Raw genomic sequence first — 25,081 nt, forward strand, 5'->3', positions numbered from 1 at the left:
CCTCTCTGCCATATACGTATTCCTGGCCGGACCTTGGGCACGGGCGGGCAAGGGAGTGGCGTTAGGGTGGAGATGCTGGCGAGGAAACGAGACGCCGTTTCAGCCGCCTCCCGGATTATTTTTGGGTCATTATTAATTCCCATAAATGAGAAACGTTGAAATTAACCATACAGAGTGGAACTGCGGGGAGTCAAAAGGTTGGATAGGTGTGAGCGTTCACCATGGCTACGACACACACAAATTCACGTCTCCGCCGCGGTGACATTTAACTGGTAAACAGTCCCAAGATTAGTTGCAGTTTGTTTGCTTTCAGGTGACTAATGCCGTCACTTTGGAAGCAGGCCGCTGGGTAGCTTGCCTTGCGATGTGTCACCTGCTCCACACGAGGAGAGGGAAGGAAAATGGAAATGAGAGAGGATGCAGGGAAGAATGACACATGCAGCGGTATAGGTAAAGTGAAGGAGAAAAAATTGTGATTAAATAAGACATATGCGGTCTCCTGTACTGTCATTCTTAAGCGGGAAGATCTTATCAGTAATTTACATTCATTAGCAGATGAACAATTGATGTGTGTCTGTGTTCATATAAAAACTCTAGCTCTAACTCTCAAATGACATACAAAATAAAAAAAACGTATTAAACACACATTTTAAACATTTTATAATTAAATACGGAAATGTTCAACCACATATAACTTCATCAAGCAAAACACCGCTATCTTAATGCTACACTCATAGGTAGGCAAACAGAAATTAGCATATATGATACACTGCTAGCTAAACACACACCAAGCAGCAACACATACAAACGACATACAAGAATAAAGAATTCTTCACACTCTTTGAACATTTTGTAAATAAATACGGAAACGTTCAACCACATATAACTTCATCAAACAAAACACTGCTAGCTTAATGCTAATGTGATAGATAGAACGCCCTGTGTATAAATTTGGACTAAAAATCCATCATATGGAGCCTGGACGATTAACACAATAGAGAATTTGTCATTATTACATTCCACTCTTCAGGAAAGACTTTCTACAAGATGTTAAGAGTTTTCTATTCATTACAGAAAAAGAGTGGCATTGTCATACAACATGTCGTCAATGAGAACCAGAACGAGGAGAGGGTGGACAAGTAGGAGGTGAGCAAAACATGAAGTCACGGCCCTCTTCACAGTGTGATCCCAGTTCTTTGCTCTAGGTTTGACTCCTGCGGGAGCAGAGGACAGCGACTCTCCGTCTCCGCGGCTGACTACCGTACGGTGACTGTGATGTTCCACATGTGGTGACGGGCCTCGGCTGCCCAGCCGCCACCGCCGCTCAAGCTGCACTGACAGCGCATACAGGAAACGCAGTCACAGCCAAGAGAAGCAACCGATGGTGATGACAAGCAAAATGACAGTTTCAAATGTAGCCGTTAGCTGCCGCAAAGTCAGATTGCAATTTATTAGCAAGGTTCATTTTGGGATTAGGATGAAGTAACTCTTTCTGAACATGACCAGTGTTAGTTACATAATCGGGTCAAATTCTTCTAGGACATGTTCCAATTGTACGACGGCCTATTAGGGCCACGTATAACATATTTATATATATTTTTTAGAGGGGGTGTAATATTCCAAGAAAAAAAAAACATTTACAAGAAATAAACTTGCAGTTTGCGAGAAAAAAAAACTCTTGCGAGGCATAGTATAGCGTTTGGATGATGTTCTGGCTTTTGTCCACCAGGAGCTATATAACGTGAAGATTGGTTGGTGGGTATGGAACACTTAATAAAATGAAAAGGCAGGATGGAGGCAGATTTCTAAACTTTACTCGTTACACACGGCAAGCTAGAGCGACAGCATTTCCTGACCCCTTGTCAGCTAACCAATCACAAGCTAGCAGACTTTAGGTAAATACAAGTGAATGATTGAGGACAGTAAATTCAACACATCAATTTAGCGACTTGTACTCAACGCTTCAAAGTGCGCAGTTGTCACACACAGTTGTCATAGCGATTCATGTGAAGTTTACTGTAAATTCCTTCTTATTTACTTTCATATTCACGTTTGCACTCTCATTCTCAATCCGCATCTCATCGCTAGCAGGCATGTTTTCGTCATACCAGGACTAGAACTACTTCCTGCTTCATGTCTAAGAATCATGGGAAATGTAGTCCTAATGCAGTTTTTAGTTTTCTGGTGACTTCTTTTCCAATTTTACAATGTGGAACTGGTGCGAGGTAAACAGCACAGCCAGCTTCCAATGGCTGCCGGGACCGAGCAAAAAAAGTTGGATAATTGTGAGTGCATTGTCTTGTTTAGCACTGTTGAACTGTCAACCAAGATAGCATTTTGTAAAAGCCCATTATATTACTTGTGACCAAGGCAGCCAATATTGAGCTAAAAAAAAAAACACTACTCACCGTTTTAAAACATGACAGCCAAAGTGAATAATAGTAAAAAAAAACAAAAAAAACAATGACACATGCTCGCCTTAGCCATTACAAATGACTATCAATTAATGCTCGCCCGGAGCGCTAGTAGTAATAGTAGCTGTGATTTACCACTTCCACAAATGCACTCAGAAATTAAGTGGCTCTCAAAGTGGAGCTCCAACTGAATTTAAGGTTCAAGTGTGTTTAGAGCAAAACGATGGTAGTTGGCTCCCAGAGACGCACACACACATTGTGAGTCATCTGCTTCCCAGGGGCCAATGCCATTTCTCTTGGCCGACCACCAGGGAAGCCGAGCTAGTTTACGGCGAGAGACCCTAACAACACTACCGTGAACCTGAAAAACACCCGGCCAGCTCTCTGTTTCCTCTGCTCAAGACGTGAGCGTGTGAGCCCGGGCCCCTCCAACGCCCCATTTAGGTGACTGATAGCCGGGCAGATTTTTTGAAAACAGCCACCAATTATCAGACGCAGTTACGTCCAACCTCCCCCATTGAATAATTACGACAAACGTCTGAGTATGCATGTTTGACATAGCGTGTTCCACTCTTACTCAGGCTTAATTACTTGTAAGAATGGCAGGATGATGAAGAATGATTGTGATCCTTCATTCTGACTTGATTCATTACAAGGTGAAGTAATAAAGGGTGAGTTCAAATTTAAGAAAAGGGGTTTGAAATGGCGCTTCGACTTTGACGGAGCCATTTGACATGAGGAAAATGTGTTTTTTGGCTTCTGGTGGCTCAGTGTAAACCAAAACAGCAGATGCTACACCGTACTGGAGGGAAAGTCTGTTTCACTCTCAGCCCACAATCATGCAACCCGTTTACAGGGTTTGTTTCCCTTACAACAGCAGTGGGGGTACATTCCACTCAGCGAAACTATGAAGTGGGTGTAAAGCTTTTATATTTCCACCAGAGTTTCTTTTTAATGTGGTAACAGACGCAGCAATCATTCATTACCTTAAATAAAACCGTCTAGAACAAACTCTGTTTCTGTTTTTCACTTTCCAGCCAACGCAACTCAAAGCCAATTCTATCAGAAAGAATTGCACATCACATAAACAGATGTAGTATCACTGATTTCAGGGTTAGCTGTTGGGCAGGTGGTTAAGAATTCGCTGAGACCAAAGGGCGCAGGGTTCGATGATGTCTCATGCAAGCTATACATGTATTTTCTACGCTTCTGACGGGTGAGCTGGAGCCTATCCCATGAGATGTATGATGTATGAGATGGACTGGTCACCAGTCAATCACAGGCAGAGATGGGAAATCCAGGTCCAGAAAGTAAAAGCCCTGCCACAGTTTGGCTTTAGCTACAGGTACACGAGGTCACTACGAGAAGCACCTGTGGACAAAGCCAAACTCTGGCAGGGTTTTTACTTTCTTGACCTGGTTTTCCTTTCTCTGATCACAGGGCACATACAGTGGGGCAAAAAAAGTATTCAATCAGCTACAGAAGTTCCCAAAGGTCTGAGCGCATGACATTCCCGCAAATCCTCTTCTGGATCATCCATATGCTCTCTGGCAAACTACAGACGGGCCTGGAAATGAACTGGCTTAAGCAGGGGGACACGTCCGGCACTGCAGGATTTGATTCCCTGTCGGCGCAGTGTTACTGACGGTAGTGTTGTAGTTCTCGAGATCGGTCTCAAGACCACTTTTTTTTAGGGTCTCGGTCTCACCTAGGAATCAAAGGCATTTTTACTTGGTCTTGGATAGGTGGATTGTGGATTTTTTATCAAGACCAGTTGAGACCAAGCCAGATCTACTGTGATCAGTTAGACACGCAGGAGGCACGTGCTGTGCTGCCTTCTCGGTGTCACCTGGAGTGCATGTCACCCCCCCCCCCCCCCCCCAAGATTTCAGATGTGTTGCTTCAAAAACAACATACCAGAATTTGTTTATTGTTGCAAAGATGAAAAAAAAAAAGATACAGGTCATTATCTTTTTGTTTTTCTTTGACACAGACAGACAGTCTTGGTCTTGTCTCGGTGTCGCCCTCCAAAAGTCTTGGTCTTGTCCCAGTCTCAACCTCCAATTCTTGGTCTTGTCTCTGTCTCAAAACCCTCTAGTCTCGATAATGTCTTGGTCTCGGTTGGAGGTCTTGTTACTTGTCACAGCTCTCTGCAGGTCCCCCCGTGTAGTTCTGGGATTTTTGCCCACCGTTCTCATCATTTTAACCCTGAGGGATGAGATCTTGCACGCCTTTTGCTTGTTTGCAGGTGACAGTATTGAAGACAACTTTGGCTTGTAGAGAGCTAGCAAAGGCTTCTGTTCCATGTCATTATCTTCATCCACATCATATTGATTACACATTGCATCATCCGGCAATGAGCAGGTACTAGTTGAAAGTTCTGGATTAACATGTTTTTTTTTACATCCTTGTAGTTGACGGAAATACAAACATATTAGTGTCTGGTGAGTAAGATGTTATAGACAGATGATTAGCAGTCCTTTGAAATAGTCCAAATGATTGCTCACAGCTTTAGTAGGAACTCCACTCGTCTATTTCTGTACAGAAACACTGCATTGGGATGTTGCATAACATGCTGCTAGAAATAAGTCGAAGTCTGAGGTTTTCATATAGGAGAACAAACTCACTGTATTATTGTTACAAAATCGAAATTCTGCCCAAGGCCGTGCTGCTTATTTACACTGGATACCCTCCTGAACAAGCACCTGGAGTGATTTTATGTGAGGCACTTTAACTAATCTCCACAAGAGGGGGCAAAACCTCAAGTGGGAGTCACATCATCTTGTATGGAAGGAGAAAGTTAACACTCCCCTTGACAAGGATGAAAATGCCCCCCCCCCCGAGGACTGCAACACACATATGGTTAAGGTATTGCCACCTACTTTGGGGCATTTCTAACCACATTTTTAGTGAATTTGTTGTGGATGAAGAAATGATCTGCCTATCTGCCTATCATTGGGCCGTCACTCGTTACAGTCTCATGTGTCCACTCAGGATCACATGCAAATGATTATATACGGTTGGATGTATTTATCTCTCAAATTTCTCTCTGCCTTCTCCAGCAATGATTGGTGTGTGTTCCACTTAATTCTTTTTAATGACGCTCATTTCACTGTCAGGAGCCTAATGATGCCAATTAATTCATTGGGCCACCTAGTTAAAGAAGCTGTCATCCCAACCATGTCTTTATTAATGATGTATACAGTATTTGTTAGAGCAGAGAGAATATTGTATAATGTTCAAAATTAATGTTATAGAGACATCGGGGCGCTGTGTTGCACGAAGCTGCAGGGTCCGTCCGTGTCTACTATTTTTGCTCCGAGTAATTTATTTTGACTTAATAGGGCTACTACATGTGAACGCTACAAGATTAAATGCAAACAAGCACTAATTGTCTGAGGTTATAGTGAGGGTCAGTTGTAAATGATCGTGTATATGATATAGCGGGATAAAAAAGGTAGAGCATGATCTAACTCATCAATGGGGCATCAATATGATTTTAATGAAGAACAAATGGCGACTGTATGAAACATACAGTAGTAGAGCAGCATTTGGGCACTACGAGGAAACACATAGAACAGTTAAATAGTTAAATAATTAGTAAGTAATAGTAAGGAATGGATTAATCAAGATGTGGTGACATTGTTTCCTGAGAAATTTGACCATTCTTTTCTCTTTAAAAACAGTTGGACTAAAAACTAAATTTGGTCAAAAAGGGGCCGATACAACTTTTGCGGTTATTCAACTTACCCCAAAAGTAGTCAAATGAATAACCCACACAACAACCCCCCAAAAAACAGTTGCTTTGTGGGTTATGGATTTAATTTGACCCAACTTTTTGGGTTTAATAACTGAAAAAGTTTTGTAGGTTCATTTTTGTCCCAATTTACTTGGGTTATTCAATTTACCATAACGTTGGGTCAAATGAATACCCCCCCAAAACAAACAAACAAACAAACAAACAAACAAACAAAAACAAAACAACAACAACAACCCCAAAAATTGGGTTGATTTGTGGCTTATAATTTCATTTGACACAAGTTGTTGGGTTTCATAACTCAAAAAACTGAGCCAGTTCATTTTTGGCCCGATTCAATTGGGTTATTCAATAACCCAAAAAAGTGGATTGCTTTGGGAGTTATTTCAATTGACCCATTTTTTTGGGGTAAATAACTCAAAGAGTTGGGTTGGTTCATTTTTGACCCAATTGAATTGGGTTATTAATTTAAATTGACATTTTGGGTTAAATAACTGAAAAAGTTGTGTCGGTTAATCTTTTACCCAATTCAATTAGGTTATTCAATTAACCCAAAATGTTGGGTTAAATAAATAGTCCCCAAAACAACCCAAAAATTGGATTGCTTTGTGAGTTATTTCAATTGACCCAACTTTTTGGGTTAAATAACTCCAAAAGCTGGGTTGGTTCATTTTTGACCCAATTGAATTGGGTTATTCATTTCAATTGACCTAACCGTTTGGGTTCAATAACTGAACAATTTCAATTGGGTTATTCAACTAACCCAAAAAGTTGTATTAAATGAAACACCCACAAAACAACCCCCCAAAAATGGGTTGCTTTGTGGGTTATTAATGTCAATTTAAATTTTTTGGGGGGTTTAATAACTCCAAAGTTGGGTCGGTCCATTATTGACGAAATTTGTGTTATTTCTGACTCAACTATTTTGAAGTGTTGCTTATGTCCTTTAAAACGGACACATTTAATGATTAAATGTTCACCTTAAAAGGAATACTTAAATAAGTGCACGTGTATGTATGATAAATGAGAAAATAACTTGTAATGAAGGTGAAACCAGGACATGCACAGTCCATAATCAACTTATCCTGAACTTGAAGTGGCGTCACATACGTGTAAAATGAAATGAATGTCATTGAAAACATACAACTGCAACACCACTTCTTGAAACCTTTAGTCAGCTCATTACGTATGCACATGGCTCAAACTTGTTTTATAGATTCAAAAATATAATATAGCGACACGAGAGCCAAAAACCATAAAAGACCGGTCAAATATGATGCATCACGCGATGACAAATGAGTCTGACTTTTTCTGCCTCGAAAGTTTATTTTTAGTAATCAAGAAAGGTTTCTTTATAGTTTTATAGCTCAATGCTTTCGATTGGATACAAGATTTATATGATGTCAATATTGTATCAGAGATGGCAGGTCATATTTTTTGAATGCGTTGTCAGGGTTACCGTCTCGGAATAAAGCAATGAAGTATCGCAAGTCGTGTGTGTATTGTTCTTGTTTGCACAGACCGTAGCAATTTGTTTGACTCTGCTGCTATTGAGCCAAGACGTGCTTACAACCTCTGCATCTACGTGTGTGTGTTGACATTCGAGAGCATATAGCTGAATGTGTATACGTACGTGTGTGCACGTGCATGTGCACGTCTCCTACTGTAAGCTTGCAGCGCAGGTATTATTTTGTATGCTTTGATTTGTGAGCTGATTCCCTGAGACCTTGTTTGGACTGAATCATTTTTCTCTCCGATACGCCTCATTTGTTTGAGGCGGGGAGGAAAGCATGACAAAACTTTTTAGAGCCTTGATTTATTGACAAGAACAGACCTTTTTTTTTTCTTTTCTGGAGTGACTATTCACATTTTTTTCACCCTGCCAAATGTCTGAGAGCCGTCACATGCCGTGGAGGGTATTCATTTCTTTTCGTCGTCCTCTACATCCCTTGTTTTTATTCCTGTCTAGCGGTGAGGCCCGAGAGAAAAGCCAGGGTGGCATAGACTCGCAACTTCAAGTGGTACACGAGCGTGATTGGCGCCTGGCACACGGCGCGGCGCCCCGGCCTGAGTCAGCGACCTGACGAGGCGTGGCAATAAAAGTTCCTTTTTTTCCCCCCTCGTTTTTGTCTAGTTTCCTACTTAAAGCCACAGTAAGGTAGAATTTATAAATCAGTAGAAATAAGCATGAAACAATTACCATTATAACAACAAGTTTTGTGCTAATATAAGATCTGGCTGGGCTTGTTTGCTAATATATTAAACCACTTGATTAGACTATGCTATTCTTCTCATTAAAAGTCAGGTTATTATGAAAAAGGTTTTGAGGTTGTGCTCGGATTATGGCAGAGTTCCGTTGTGACGGTGGTGACGTAACCCAAATGCTATGACGAGTCTACACTAAAGCATTGATGAAGTCATAACTACATGACATATTTGTATGAAACAATTCAGGATCATTAGGGACAAAAGTGTGCCACCATCTTGTGGCATTTTGCTATCAACGTATTTAATACGTTTGAAAGTATTTGCAAACATACTTACCGGTATGTACGTAAATACGTACCTATAAACGCATTTGCAAGTACGTTCACACGTACTTTTAGGCTAAATGCTATAAAATCTTTGTCCATTTTGTCCCATAAAGCCATGGGGTATTGACTTGCGCATGCACATACCCTGTGAAATTATGGGAAACAAATAAATAAATCACAAAAAAGACGAATAAGCAGCGTTTACTTAATTTTCTAACATATTGCTGCATAAATAAAGTTGGATTTGATTTGATAATGTAGGCTAAATGCTCAAAGTCAATACCCAAAGGCCTTATGGGAAAATGTTTTAACGTTTTTAGCATTTAGCCTACGAGTATATTTGAACATATTTGCAGTACTTTTGAACATATTTGCAGTATTTAAAGTACGTTTAAACGTACTTTTAGGCTAAATGCTAAAAACTTTTTGTCCATTTTGTCCCATAAAGCCACAGGGTATTGACTTGCGCATGTGCATACCCCCTGAAATTATTGTGTGTGTGGGGGGGGGGGGGGGGGCTACTTAACTTCTTCATATATTGGTATAATATTGGCTAAATGTTTAAAGTCAATACCCAAAGGCATTATGGGGAAAAATTGAAATTTTTTAGCATTTAGCCTACAAGTACGTTTGAACATATTGGCAAGTGCGTTTAAACGTATTTGCCAGTCAAAAATGTTTACTCCACATTGACAGTTTTCACGCTTGCGTAGTTTATTAGCATAGTAATTGACTGAATTTTGCATTCTTCCTCTTGCACTGGGGCCAATGAGTGAATACTGGAGCATCTTCAACTGCCACCTATGGGACTGGAGTGGAACAGCATATCTTTGTCTTCGTCAAGTAAGTCTTGTTTAAGATTGTTTGGCCTTGGGGCGTATATGCAGCTCTCGTTCTTTCTTGGAGGAAGAAAACACAACGAAATAAAGCTCTCATGTCAGTCAAATATCATGAGAACAGTTTGATGGAAAAGTGACCCTGAGGTTTAGTGTGGCAATGGCGTATTAGTAAATAAATGACAACATTTTGGCAGATAATATTCGACTAAATACAAGCAAATATTAGAGGTGCAGATTACATCATGGCTCTGTCAATCACCCAGCAAATTGCTGTGTTTGCAGAGGCTGACATTGAAAAAAAAGTTTGTAACAGGGTTGGTGACATCACTTGAGCTTGGATGTGCCCCGCTGGTTTCAAATGGAAAAACAACTGGGAGTCTGACCCGACTTGGTTTGCCCTCCATTTGGGCCCTAATGGAGACACGTAGAACCTGATTTACACGTGCGTCAGAGGCTGCACCTCGTCAGCAAAAACACAAACAAGGCGGAATGTAGGTTGTTGTGAAAAGAGCAAAAACGGAGCAACGAGGAGTTCCGTCCCAACGTAAACAAAGACGAGCCTTAAACTAACAGCACTCCCACTCTGTCGCACGTACACAGGTACACATGCGCTGCAAAATAAATGCTTTCCTTGCCATGCATGATTCCAAAATGTTGGTTAGAAGTGGCTTAACAAGATCTTATTTTTGTCTTCATTTGACATTTAATGACCGTATTTGAAATAACTCCTAACAAACTCAACCAAAAAAAAAAGAGCCTAAAATACAGTGTCATATAAGTCTTTATACACTTTATTTAGCTTTTGTTAAGCAAAGAAGTCTATAATTACTTTTAGCCCACACGCTATACCAATTTGGAGGAATGATTTCCACACAAAAGAATAATCAGCCGAGTGTTGAATCCTTTTTTTCTTTTTTAAATGATGAATGATGAAGCAGGGGTCATTAATTAGTAAACAAAAGCTCTATTTAGCCCAATTATTGCTACCACCTTTGTTGAGATTAGTCAATTATTTTGATCATATGCAGTATTTTTCATGCATCTTCAGTAATATCAATTTTAAGGCCCGGCTAATTAATCGTCTGATATGAGCTCTTTTTTACTTATACGATGTTGGCCCTTTGTTGGCCAATTGTTTTATTTTTACACAATAAGGCATAACAGGCCTGTCAAAATCATTTTGGTCAAGGGCCACATTGTAATTATGTTTTCCCTTGGAGGGTCATTATGACTGAATCCATATAAATGTATGTTCACCAATTTAGTTACAATAAACTGTACTGTAAACACAAAACAAATATATGGGTAACTACTAGTTCTGAAATCAGACGCCAGTAAAAACAAAAACAAACAAAAAACTTTATTATATAATGAAATTTTAAAAATGAGAAATTACAAAAAAAATGCTTGCAATATATGAACATTATTAAAAGAGAAGACAGTTTGAAAATGTGATATTTTAGTCAAGAAATATTATTTGTGTTTGCGGGCCACAGAAAAATATATGGCGGGCCGAATCAGGCCCCCGGTTCTTGATTTTGACACCAGTGAATTACAACCTGAGAAAATCTGCCATTTTTTCTCTCTGTTGTAAATTTAAACAAATACCTAAATGCTTCAAAGTATTTTATAAGAATAAAATGATCTGTCAGTAATTCATATCTTTATTGTTGTAACCATTTGGGAACCAAAAAAAGTATTTTATCCATAAGATTTTTTTTTAAAATAATCTTCCAATTAATCATTTATCAGAAATTGATCCTGCTAAATATGAGAATCGGCATCCATACGAGTTGGGCCCTAATCTAGATCACTTTTCCTACGCAAGGAATTTTGGAGGTGACATTTCATAACCGGGTTCCTCAGCAAATCAATGACCAAGTAACATGGGCATTTGTCGCACTTAGCTTTCCACAAGAGTGGAAACGTCATCATGTTCACAATGTCCCGGAGCAGTAAATCACTCTCCGGATCAATTGTGAACCTTATTTATCTTGGAAGTGACAGTGTCATGGCAGTGCTCGCTCTCATGGCCGATGCCCGATGTCAATCTCACTTGATCCGCCCTGGATGAGAGTCAGCAGTTTCCTGTAAGCGCTGTTGTTTTACCACTACAGTAATCACCGCTGTCAAAGCTAAGTCACCGAAACCCCAACTATTAACGTCTCCACTCGCGCTTCTTCCATTCGGCCCGTCTCAGTTTTTCCCTCGCTCGCGAGAATCCCCGTTTCGTAGCAACACTAAATCTCTCTCGTATGGGGGGATATGTATTGTTTGGGAAAGGGTCACAAATCTGGACCCGATCATGGAAAGTGTGTACAGGGATTCAATTAGACGACTGAACTTTTTGTAAGAAGGCCAGTTTCATATTCAGAACGTTAAAAAGTATATAGATTTGATTGAGAATACAGCTGCTTCCGATTAATTAATTTAAGAAAATGTGTGTGTTTTGCCCATATGTGGGAGGGCGCACGGCTCTCTGATGTGCAAATGGAAGCGTTTACATTTTATCGCCTGCTTACTTTTGACGGCATGGCAATTTCGGTGGCCTAAGAAAATAACTGACCAATTGCAGATAATTGGTAGAGATGGCTGCCATGTCGGGTAAGGGGTTAAAGGTTGGCAGTGACAGGCTGTTTGCCAGCTGTGGATGGGTCACGAGAGATTACGCTTGAAGGATGGTCAGCGAAAGCAACTGCTCGGAGGGTTCGGGGGAAATACACAGATTTAACTTCATCTACAAAAATAAACTAATATATTCATGCATATTCATGTATCAGCCACAGATGAAAGTGCGGAATTTTTTAAGCATAGGGGTACCATAAAAATGAATGAATTCAAGCAGGTCCTCGCTGAGCACTTACCACATTTATCATGTTCTGTCTGAGAAACCGTTTCTCCTTGTAACTCACACATTTGATATTTTTTCCCCTGTCTGATTTGACACACATTTACAGCAGATGGCTGTTATGTTCATATGCACAAAGTCCTTTAGTGTGTTCAAGCGGTGAAGGAAAGAATTAGCAATCGTACCTCAATGTTATTCCGCTCTCAAACTCCGCGCAGTTGTTGCCCTGACGCTTTGTTTTGAAGCACATTAGTCACACTTAAGGGATGTGATTTAATATTAAATCCCATTCAATTACATCACATGTTGATTTTGTTTGTGTGATCTATTTTTTAAGGAGAGCATTTTGCTAATTAGTTTTTTATATTGTTTGATTGTTTTTCCTATTAAAAATAGAAATGACTCACAAAAACAAGACAATGTCAGTTCAAATAAACTCATTACATTTGACATTATAGAGAAATAAACTATCCCCTGTTTTGGATATGTTATGATCTTTGGATAAGAGTGATATATTGACTTAAGCTTTGATTCACCTTTCTGCTATGACAATCCAATTGGCAATGTTTACATGAGCAATACTCATGACATAGTGATGTAAAACATTTATTTTCTGATGTCCTTCAGTCAATTAGGTTGCAACTGGATGAAGCAATATAATTGGGAAATGGTGTTTTCTAGTCATACTATAACAATTTCAAACACATTTTTGTATTTACACTAAAATGTGTGTGGAAAGGTTTTCTTTTTTTTAGTTTAAAATCATTTACTTTAACATCCAGGATCCCTTTCCCCTACACTGGCCAATAGCAGATCCCAGTTTTAAGTTTTAAATCCATTCATGTCGCCCAACCATTGTGTCTGTCGTACTACAAGCTAGCTAGCTAGCTAGAGTGCTACGCTAACTTAAGACGGTTCTTCTCTCCGGTCCAGGATTCCAAGTTTCAAAACACAGTTCATGTGAGGATGGCATCAACAACAAAGTAACGGCAAAGTCCTTGATACACTGCCTATAGATGGGCTTTATTGACTGATTGCTTAAAATTGTAATATCATTTTCATTAACTGGTTAAACATTGCCGTACACAAGCAAAACAATTTGCTATGACTATCATATGACTTTCATATAGCAGAGCTACATAGCAAAAATTGTACTGTTAAAATTTCAAAGTGACATTTTTGGGAGTTGATTTCAACTCCTGAAGTGTAATTTTAACATGATTAAATGCTGTTATTTTACAGAGTTGATCTCCTAATGTTAAATTAACTCTGCAGGGATGTAATTAATCTCTACCTTCGCACCTGTCGACAAACGACGAATAGTACTTGCTACACAACACTTTAGAATGTTGTTTTAACTATATTTAGTGTGGACCAATATAGACACTTTTGAAATGATAAATTGAACTCTGTGCGTTGAATTAACACTGACAATGGCTTGACTTGGTATTAATGAGACTCGACTTGAATTCGACGTTGAACTTTGCTGTCTGCTGTAACCGTCTTCCCGCTACACAGACTTACCCCACTCTTTTAACTTGCACCAACCAGTCTTCAGGGTTTAAAAATTATTAAAGTATGGTACATTAATTATGAGATTTCAATGTCAACCATTTTACGTTAGGTAAAGAAAAGCTTATATAACGTAACTTGCTACAACACAGCTCATTAGCTCATTTGCTCCCAAACAACTATAACTACGTTCTATTTAAAATGTTATCATGCTCCTAAAGACATATTTATATGTTTTTTACAAGGTTTTTTTTCTCAATGCTAGAGCATACAGAAGGCTTTGATGCAGCGTCTGAAATGAAGAGAATGCTTGAAGCAACGGTAGTTATTGCAAAAACGGCCAGCAGGTGGCAGCCGAGTATAAACGATCAACCAGGGCCATGTTGCAAAAGGCTGTTCTACCCACTGTTTTAAGCAGATATGTAAATAATGATGAAACTTAGATATATTCCATTACTAATTGCTGCAAAACTGAAACGGATAGAAATATACTTTTTTTCCTGATAAAGGAAGAGACTCTAAGCTTTCTTTTGGTAGGTTATAGAGAGAAGGGGGTTACTTTAGTGAAAATGGCTGGGAGTGAATGAGTTAATTAAAAAAGAAGAAGTAAAAGAACAGTCAACAATGCATATGTCTGGGAGTGGGTTATAAAAATGAGAGTATAAACATATTGGAGGTTCACCGCACTATATTGTCAACGTTTTGAGGGATTCCCACAGTGGAATGGGAGCCCTGATGATCAGCGGGATGGCGCAACATAAAGTCATGTAGTGAAACTGTTCATTCTCTCCGATGTCATTGCAGTGTCAGTCAACTCTGACCACCGAGACTCAAGAGTGCTTGTCCACAACGAGCTGCAGAGCATAATCAGCGCTTTGATTTTCCTCTGGCGACACAACATAATCACAGACTGCCGTACCGCAGCGTGGTTGCATCTTCATCGGCGGCTGCCTGCCCTGTGACAGCTAAATACCACGTCCATGTGTTCCCATTAGTCTCCTTCTGATTGGCTGGCTTAATGCGGTTATACGGCTTAATTCCACATCATGTCTGGTTGGTTGGCCTGGCTCTTCTTGCTCTGTCTTGTCATGTAGCTGGCAGTGTGGCCATTGGAAACAACAAACAAACACACGAGTACAGTCTTAAAGGTCTCAAAATGAAATGCGCCAGTGTCATGTGCGAGGAAAGACAGAGTCTATGAAAAACATGACTCAAAGCAGTTTGAACAAGTACAGTTCTTCCCATGAAGTACCCCACAATTACATTAACGCCACATTTGAATTAACGTTCATAGAGTACCATTTCTAGAGTGTCACTTTAACTGTTTCTCACTCAGACCACCGCGCTAACGTATTTGTTTTCTGGGAAAATTTAGGCAATTTGCAGAAGAGCAGTACTCGGTGGGAACCAGAAGAGGCACTACTGGTTCACTCTCATCTAGTTAACAGCCAAAATAAGTAGGGATGCACGATAATACTATTTTCAACCGATACCGATAAACCAATCATTAAAAAAAATGCCGATGTCGATAATCGATAAGTAAGACGATAATTGTTTGCAAAATTAACTTGAATACAAATGTACTTCCAAATTCTTCTATAAGTCTAACATGTACAAATACATTGAAACATTGTGTAAAGCACCATGAAGCAGAATTTTATTGATATCTCTGCTTCAAAGACAATCTGTAAGTCATTTTGAGTTTGCCGAAACACAACAGTCATGTTTTAAAAAAATGCAACGAAAAACTGTGAGGGTAACATTTTGGGGAGACACAGTAAAGAAAGACCACACTGGCTTCTTCCATGTCGCCATGATAAATCTTCTGTGAACATGAGGTCGCGCGCTTCAGACGTCACAAATATGCGACACTGAAATAGGCCAAGGGAGGGGTTGAGGAGTTGGGCCGCAACTTGAGCCACAACTACAACCACGGCAGATTTCTTGATTATCTGGTTTATCTGTTTGACGTGAAATTGGTTGATAGTTGCCGATAATTATTGGCCACCGATATTATTGTGCATATGATGAGGAGTTCAGCTATGTCCATGTAGATAGATGTAGGCTATGATGGCAATAAAACACTGACAAGGCGAGCTGTAGAATAGATTTTAACATTCTGCAATTGTTCTATAAATCACCAACCGGTCACCGACCGAGTCCTGAATACATTAACTCATTCACTCCCAGCCATTTTCACTGAAGCAACCCCCTTCGCTCCCGGCTGTTTTACTGGATTTTGACTGATTTTGCAAGGCCCACAGAATATGCACGCTTATATTTGTATCTGTTTCCGTTTTGCAGCAATGAGAATTAGAATATAGCTAAGTTTCATCATTATTCACAAGCCTGTTGCTGCCACCTGCTGGCCATTTTTTGTAATAACTACCATTGCTTTAGGCGACCTCTTCAGGTCAGAGGCTGCATGAAAGCTTTCTGTATGCTCTAAACCATAAATGTGTTTTTGGGACCATGGCAATATCAAACACGGTTTTGGCAGCACATGAGTTAAGGATATGCTAATTGGATATAGCTAAGTTTCATCATTATTCACAAACCTGTTGAAAACAGTGGGGAAAAGAGCTTTTTGCAACATGGCCCCGGTTCATCTCTTATACTCTGCTGCCACCTGCTGGCTGATTGTGAGTGTGAATGGTTGTTTGTCTGTGTGTGCCCTGGATTGGCTGGCAACCAGTTCAGGGTGTACCCCGCCTACTGCCCGCAGTCAGCTGGGGTTGGCTCCAGCGCCCCCGTGACCCTTGTGAGGAATAAGCGGTTAAGAAAATGGATGGATAGATGGATAATTGAATATAAACCCTGTAGGGCTCTCGGGTCCGTAAACTCGGGTCAATTAGCGGATCCCAGGTTTCAAAGCAAACATGGTGAAGCAGCATTCAGCTGTTACGCTGCACAGATATTGAATATGTTGCTAAAAGAAGTGAAGCCAGCCCCAAGTATAAATGCTTTTATATCCAGATTAAAAACGATCAATTTCAATATTACGGTCTTTTAGTAATTCCAAAAAGCTACTGTTTTTTTAAATGTCTTTAAATTCTTCAATATCAATGTGTGTTGTTTTGTGGTCTGTTAGCAGGAAACTTAACTTACCTTAACAGAAGGGATTTTTGTCATTGTACATAAGGTTTCGTCATTCAACATCAGCATTTAATTCCCATTGATTAATATACACACTGCACTGGTGATTTTGGTCAACATTCTGAGCATATTATGCCTGTCTAAACATATCAGCTTGTGGAACCTAATTCATATGAAATCATAATATATGCTTCTGTTGAATTGGAGCCACACAGGCCAGACATGCAGCCCTTTTGGCACCGGCCCATTCCCAGTGCTGGGTTCCTTGAGGACTGGCCAGCCCCCACCAGACATTTGGCCTCGAAGGCTCCAAACGCTTCCAGGTTCATGTCAAGAGTTAGAAAAAGGAACAAAACGACCTCACCCTCCGTCTTTCCATCTGAATGTAAATAGTTGATTGTTGTGTATAGAGGACAGAGAATAGGCGGGTCTACTACCCTTACTCGTTGGCCGTTGTGCCGTAGATGCACGATAGCAGCTTAGTCTCGCTGTTTAGTCACGGCCTGACTCACCTTACTGACAGGGAAATCATGAGGAGGCCTAACCAGCGCTACCGTCAGGTCAACCGGCAGCAGCAACCGGGCACGAGCGTTGCAAAGTCATGCTTTCTGACATGTAATCCAAACGCTTAATTGGTCTCAATGTTTAGCTATGAGTGTATGCGTCTGGGAAAGTTTAATTCAATGTATCTGCAGCCTTATGCCATGACATGCCCTTATTAGCCCCGCGGATGAGTTATGAGTCATATCTGCTGCAGACGAAGAACATGCCTACCACGGAAAGAACAATAATCTCAGAGGAAGCAGTTTGATGACATGTTATTGCTAACGGTGCCATAGCGCATGGCAGAGACACTGGAGAAAAGATGCTCATGTTCTACTGATCCACGTTAGCCATAATGCTGCAATTCTGTTCATCATCAATGTATGTTTCCAACTAACGCTAACACTGTGATTATGCTGCTCTGTGCTTGGCATCGCTATCGATTCTATTACTTGCCGTCTACACACATTTCCAACCATGGTTATGTAATCATTCATACTTACGAGTGCCGTGTATCTCTTGTCAAGACTGCCTATGAAGGAAGAGCATTATTGATTTTGACTTTGGATTTTATAGTATAATGACGTTGTCATTGATTAGCAGTGTGGATAATCAGTTGCAATGGCTGGAGAACATTTAGAGATGGGAATTCCGTCAATATTGATGGATGGGCCGTTGAATGGACACCCAATTTGTTGACCAATATCTAATCATGGAAACTTTTAAAAATTGGACGGACTAAGCATATGTTAAAGGCCATAATTCACATTCATCACTTCAAGTCCGGGAGGCATTATTAGTGGTGTGGTTCAAATAGCTCATAGCTCATATACACAAAGAGGCCATCTTAAAATGATATATAAGAGGTTTATTGTAGTTGTTAATATTTGGACATGTTGTGCTCTGTTGTAGTTGTGTAAGTTCTGGAGGAGAAAGGCCTGCTTCATTTAATATACCACAATGGAGTGTGTTGACAATGTGGATAGACACCACTTAGGTTAGAGCAGTTGCAGACTGATTAATGATTGTTCTTTTCAACTGACTTTATGTATGTTTTTGCTTTTTTCCTCCTGAGGCAAGGCTTACTGGTAATGGTGTTTTCGCAGCTCTGTTTTGCTAAAGTTTTGAATTTCCCCTGTTATCCCAAGCGCATTAACATTCATTGTTCTTTTCACATTGCTGCATTTAAAAAATGTTTTTTTTGCATCAGCAGCATTCAGCATATTCATCTACAAATTCAGTTTTGCAAGAGTTATGTTTCAAAATGTGTTAAAGAGATCAATGGTTATGAGGAATAAATAAAGAGATTTTGATTTGAGGTCAAGTTTGTCTCCAAGCGTCAAATGCAACAAACAACATAATAATGTCAGATTGGCAGAAGGTAAAAAAGTAAATGGTGAAACAAAACACCTGGCGCTATCCCACTTGCTAAATGTGTCTCACTTGAATATATTGATTTCTCCGCTGCATTTTGATGTGATTTTCGGTCTCTATGACGAAAATAGCACGGTGCGTATCTATGCGCATGTACAGCATATACGTGCATTGTATATAATAAGTCTGTGCTTCTGACGTGCAATCCACCGGAAATACTCCAGCGGAGGTAAACAAAAAACACCGCAGCAAAGAACCGCACTTTTGGCGCGAGGATTAAATCGACTACTTTATTTAGTGCGGTGAGTGACATCGATATTTTTGAGCATAGAAAATTAAAAGCGCAAATGCTGTTTATTTGCATAATGACGTCCATGTGTCGCACTTTCGAACGGGGTATTTAAATTGAGCACAAAGACAACGTATATGGGAGTAACTGTCCGCTCAACGGGTTATCCCGATTGTTTCAGGAACCAGAATTTTGACCTTAACCCGAATTTTGACTGCATGTAAATGTAGTCACAGACTGTAATGCTGCATTCGAGGAAAGTGGGAAGTCAGACTTTTACGACTTCAAACCAGATAGTGTGTACGGGAACGCCTCCTTGAACTCAGAAATCCCACTTGCGAAGTCGGAAAAAAAAAAGTACCCGACTTCACTGACCAACTTCGAAGTCACTCTACAATGACGACCCTTTTGGTAACACAACTTTTGGCAAGTTTGCTGGAGGTCAAAATGTGGTTTGAGGACAAAAAACAAACAAAAACAATTTATCACTATCCGCCATTTTGGTTGTTTACTTTCGCCTCAAACGCTTTCAGGTCAGAACTGGAAGAAGTCAACTGGGATAAGCAAGGGAACTAATGCTGCATTCGAGGATGGTCGGAAGTCAGATTTATCCGAGTTGTTTTTTCCAAGTTCCGACCTGAAAGCGTTTCGAGGTGAAAGTAAACAACCAAATTGGCGGATAGTGATAAATTCTCGAAATTTTGCTTCATTTATTGTTTTTATCTTATTTCAAAAGCATTTCATATAATTTCATGCAGGGAGATAGCGACATACTGTCACGTACGTTACGTTACGTGGAGTTATGTAGAATATTTATGAATGAAGAAAACGATCTAGTTTTATATCCCAGTAAATTGTGTTTTACCATTCACAGTCTGTTTCCAAAGGAGTCGCCATTGTAGAGTGAACATCACATTGTAGTCCGTCTGTGAAGTTGGGGTCCTTTTTTTCCCCGACTTCGCAAGTGGGATTTCCGAGTTCAAGGGGGCGTTCCCGTACACACTTCCCGGTTTGAACTTGGAAAAGTCCGATTTCCTACCATCCTCGAATGCAGAATAAATACAAATAAGTTGACAAAACAATGAGGTACACCTGACGAGAAAAGCTGCAGACGAAAACCAAACGAGCAGACAAGACATGAACAGGAAACAGGAGAACGAGTCTATATGAAACTACAGTAAATTTAATCAAAACATTGTCAACAAAAACAAAGTAATCCATTTTGTGGTTATGCTGTAAAACTAGATTGGGGTGACAATAATGAAAGGAGAAAAAAAATACAACAAATATGTTTTTTAATAAAGAATACGAGCATTCATAAGATTTTACGATAGATAAAATAAAAAGCTCAAAATGGAAGAAGAAGAACTCATGTATGTGACACTTAGACTAGACTAGATATGAAATCAAAGAAGAGCATTAACTAGTCTTGTAATGTGACAACTGCTTTTCACTTTTGTTAAACAAGCCTCTCGGTCAGGGGTGCTCAAGTTCGGTCCTCGAGAGCCCCTATCCAGCCTGTTTTCCATGTGTCTCTCCACTAACACACCTGGTTCATGATCAGATTCGTTATCAGGCTTCTGCAAAGCTTGCTGATTAGCTGGTCATTAGATTCAGCTGCGCTGCAGGAGGGCAACATGGAAAAACAGGCTGGATAGGGGCTCTCGAGGACCGAACTTGAGCACCCCTGCTCTAGGTTAACACCGATGTTATCTTTGCCGTACAAAGTGTGTGCTGGAGTCTCAAGATTAGGAGCAGGGTGGGAGGGGAGAAGCAGCACTCGTATTGGACCACATCATTCCTATCTGATTGCCCACTTCACCACTACTCCGATGTGTTTTACCCGCGATAGGGGAGAAAGCTAATGGTGGTAGGCAAAATGAGTTTCCCAGAAGCCAAACGTGAAGAACAGCTGCTGGAAGCATTGAGGTTTGTTGACGCTTGTGGGGCTGCTTTGCAACGTCGCCCCCTCGGGTACCCTCAAATGGAGAACTCCCACCCTTCCACTACACCGACATGCTTAAGTTTATATACAATCTAACTGTCTGCTGTACTTTGACTCTCAGCTTATACTTAGCCAGGTCTCCCCTAGTTGGTCACAATGGATTTGGGCATCAAAATTTGTGGTCAGATAATGGATTGCATTGAATTCTGCATTTTAAGTGGTCCCAAAATATCTGACATCTACTGTCTCACATTTTAGCAACTGGTCAAAGAAGTCTGGCATGCTTATGCCTGATCAATAAGTCCACATAACAGTACTGTAAAATGGAAGACCAGAACAGAATAGTGAATTTAAGACATGGTTTATTTTCTTGTTTTAGCACCTATTGGTGAGCTGCACACTCAAACACGCAATACGACTACAACATTTCTTACGGTTTTCTTTTATTTCATCTAAGAAACTCGGGGCGCTGAAAGGCGACCCGCCAGGCTTCCCGTTCTGTCTCCCTCGCTTGATCATTATTGTGACTGGGGGAATTCCCTTTTTAGGAATCAAATAAAGTCATCTGAATCTGCTTGTTGGCTGTTGTTGACCAGGTTGTGTTTAAGAGGACTTGAACAATGGCCATAGCTGACTTGCGGGATCGATTTTCAACATTGTACAATTGGTTGGCCGCCAGTCTATTGTCTTACACTCAAATTCAACTTCTTAGATCACCGACCACAGTGCCAAAGCACTTCAAAACATCCCTTCAGTCTCGGTCACACCAAATTTTGACTTTCGTACTTCCACCTTGCTCATCCGTCTATCCACACTTTCTCCTCCCATTAATCACTCTCTAAAGCTTAAAGGCTGCTGCTTGGGGACCCAGATGCACGGACCGTAAGAGGCGGTGGATCAGTATATCTGGCTGTCAGCAATGACTGGTGTTAAGTGCAGTCTGGGGAAAACCAAGCACATTGAGCCAAATGTCCTGTTTGTCAAACTGACAAAGGACACAAAAGACAGCGTTGCGCTAATGTAGAATTCAAACGATGAATAGAGAATTAGTGACATTTCAAAATTACATTTCTTTATAACAGTATAACTAGTTTAGTATTAAGTATCATACGGTGGAGCGAGTTACCATTTATTGCACCAAGCAACCGATTTTTTTTTGTCATGTTTGCATGCTCGAGTACTCACAATGCCACTGAAACAAAATGGCTAGTTGTTAAAAATATCACTTTCTTACCAAAGGAGATGTAGGCCTGCAGGAACAGGTAGGTCGTTGCTAAGTATGGAAATACTCCCCCAAAATATAGTTACCAACACCTGCCAACGAAAACTCCTGTAGAATTTGGAAAGTTTTGCATATTGAGAGATATTAAGGCTAAATAGCTCTTTTGGGATCTGCAAGATATTTCTGCCAAACACGGATTTAAGAGTTTCTGGGAAAAAAACACACCCAGAGGGATTAGATAATTTGCACTTAAAATAGCGTTGTCAAGAACAATATTCATATTTTTCCTTTGGTGCGAAACAGATACTTTCAAGTCGGCCGTCACGGTCCATTAATAGGACCGCGCTGTCCGTGTCTGTTGGTCTCTTGGCAAACATTTGCGGGATTCTCTTCTCTTCCCTTCAGATGAAGTCCACCTCAGCGAGGCAGAATCAGGTCAAAGATTGGGAAAATATTGACAACCGCTCAGATTCCATTTGATTATTTATATATTTATTTGTTAAATCTCTTCAGCAGACACTTGACCATCGCTGTCAAATGGGCAAGTGAAGTTGACGTCACTGTCACTTTTTATGGGTCTTTGCTAGTTGGGTATCTAAATCATAAGCTTGGCAACCACTACTCCATGTCTGTTATAATATTTAGCAAGTTCGAACCAGACTATTTTCAAAGTCAAATATGACAAAATGCCGATTTTTTTTTTTATTATTATTATTATTTTTTACAATTTTAGGAAAGTTGCATTGTATGAAAATACACGGAAGTAGCGAGGAACAGCCAATGTGGAGTAAACATTTTTGACTGACAAATACATTCAAATGTATGTTTGCATTTTTTCCTATAATGGTACAGGTACTGACTTGTGCATGTGCATATCCAGTGGCATTATGTGAAAAAATCCTGAACAGACATCTTGGTTTTCAGACATAATAACAGTATAAACACACACATATATATACACACACACACATTACATTATGGGGAAATGCTAAGTTTTTACCATTTAACTTACTAGTACATTTAAACGTATTTGCATTTCCACATTGGCAGTTCCACACTTCGGTAAAAAATATGATTTAAGCATTAAATCTTTTCTTTTGTTCAATGTTGGAATTCTGGCTTTTCATCTGTTTTTCATATAATACACGCCACTCTATAATATACTGCATATCGACATTTGGGAATTAAATCTCCATTTACTGTACACAGTAAAATAATACTATACTCTAAATAAAAAAATGATGTATTACAGATCACAGTTATTCTGCGACTAAGTTCTTGGATGTGTCGGTGAAACGTCATCTCTCAAAGTGATTTTGATCAGATCCAGATTTTGTGTTCCTTCATATTTTATTGGATCATAACAGAGCTCTGACACGAGCCACACCAGATCCAGAAACGCTTTGGATATCTTGTAACACTGCACTAAATAAAACTGCCAGACAGTTGCCATCGAACAAGTCGAGTCCACTGTCTTCGCCCCGAATAATATGCGGCCTGGTTGCCAAACGCCTCTCTGGAAAAGTTCATTTCACGGTATCAAATGATCGGATTGTCTGCAAGGCATGAGGATATCGTGTTGAGCAGTTTGTCAAAATAAACCTCTTTTATAGATTACTTTGAATGATTTGGACTTTCTTTGACAGAAAATGTCCAAGTGCCGCAAGTGAGTGCATAACCAGTGTTAATCCAATAAGTCTTTGGATCCAAGCTATGAAGATGTCATGGGTGGTTTTGCTTGCACATAAAGCTGCCGGCCTGCCTCGGTTCGACCGCATGTCTGGTTTAGGTATATGATGCGATATCACTTTCTTGGGTGGAGTTTTGGAGCAGTGTGATATGCGTCCATATCATTATATCATACGGTTAAGGGTAAGACACATTGCTGGATCAGCTATGATTTATCATGGTACCACACCTCGAGCTGCTTGGAGGCTGTGAAGGCTTTTTCAGCTTGTGGTTTGGCAGAATAAAGAAGGAATATTTGAATGAAAGTTTGCTACTACTTTTTTTTTACTTTTACGTACTTATAGCTGCCCTTTCTGCCTGAAGTTTGGAATTTCTGGTAAGTATGGACACACTCATTCAAATGACAATGTTATTTTTTCACTCTATAAAAAAAAGAAATGAGAGGGGACAGAAAGAAGTAAAACTCGTTATGATGATCTATATTATATAGTTTTTAAAAATACAAATATACTTTGTTTTACAATCCAGATTGTTCAATCAATTCTTTAAATTTTAAACTTTTTAGTTGCATAAATAATGGATTAGTGTGGTCTCTGTATCCATATCCGAAAACGATATGAATAGCACTTTTCTGCAGAAGAAAGATGGGCCCGGTGCAGGTTTTGCCAGCATACTCCCACACTTCAATGCAATAGGTCAGGTATGGAACAATCAATGAATTATATAACAATAACAAAGCATTCTTGTTCAATGTTTCTTTAACCTGTGGAAAACGGCTAGAGTTTGGGATACCTTAGATTTAACATATTCTACATAACATATTCATTAGCAGGAGGACAAATAGGACAAATAAGAGGCGGCGAGCGGACATGACAGGTTCATCTATCAGCTTGCCTTTGATGGCTCACAGGGAATAAACTGCTTTCTTTCCATCTTGTCCAGCTTGTTTTGCTCTAACATCCTGACAAGTCCTTGGGTATATGCCCCAAATATGATGGGATCTGTACAACGTTGCAACT

At 39.9% G+C, this 25,081-nt stretch overlaps 1 non-coding gene across 1 annotated transcript; it reads left to right on the forward strand.

Moving 5' to 3' along the window:
- Window positions 1–5,193: 5,193 nt before the first annotated feature.
- LOC147157014 (U6atac minor spliceosomal RNA) lies at window positions 5,194–5,324 on the forward strand. The gene has a single exon (XR_015091882.1). It is a non-coding gene; the product is annotated as a U6atac minor spliceosomal RNA (small nuclear RNA).
- Window positions 5,325–25,081: the final 19,757 nt, after the last annotated feature.

Source organism: Leptonotus elevatus, chromosome 20 (genome assembly GCF_054856555.1).
Source record: "Leptonotus elevatus isolate MCC_2025b chromosome 20, RoL_Lele_1.0, whole genome shotgun sequence".
Taxonomy (NCBI): domain Eukaryota; kingdom Metazoa; phylum Chordata; class Actinopteri; order Syngnathiformes; family Syngnathidae; genus Leptonotus; species Leptonotus elevatus.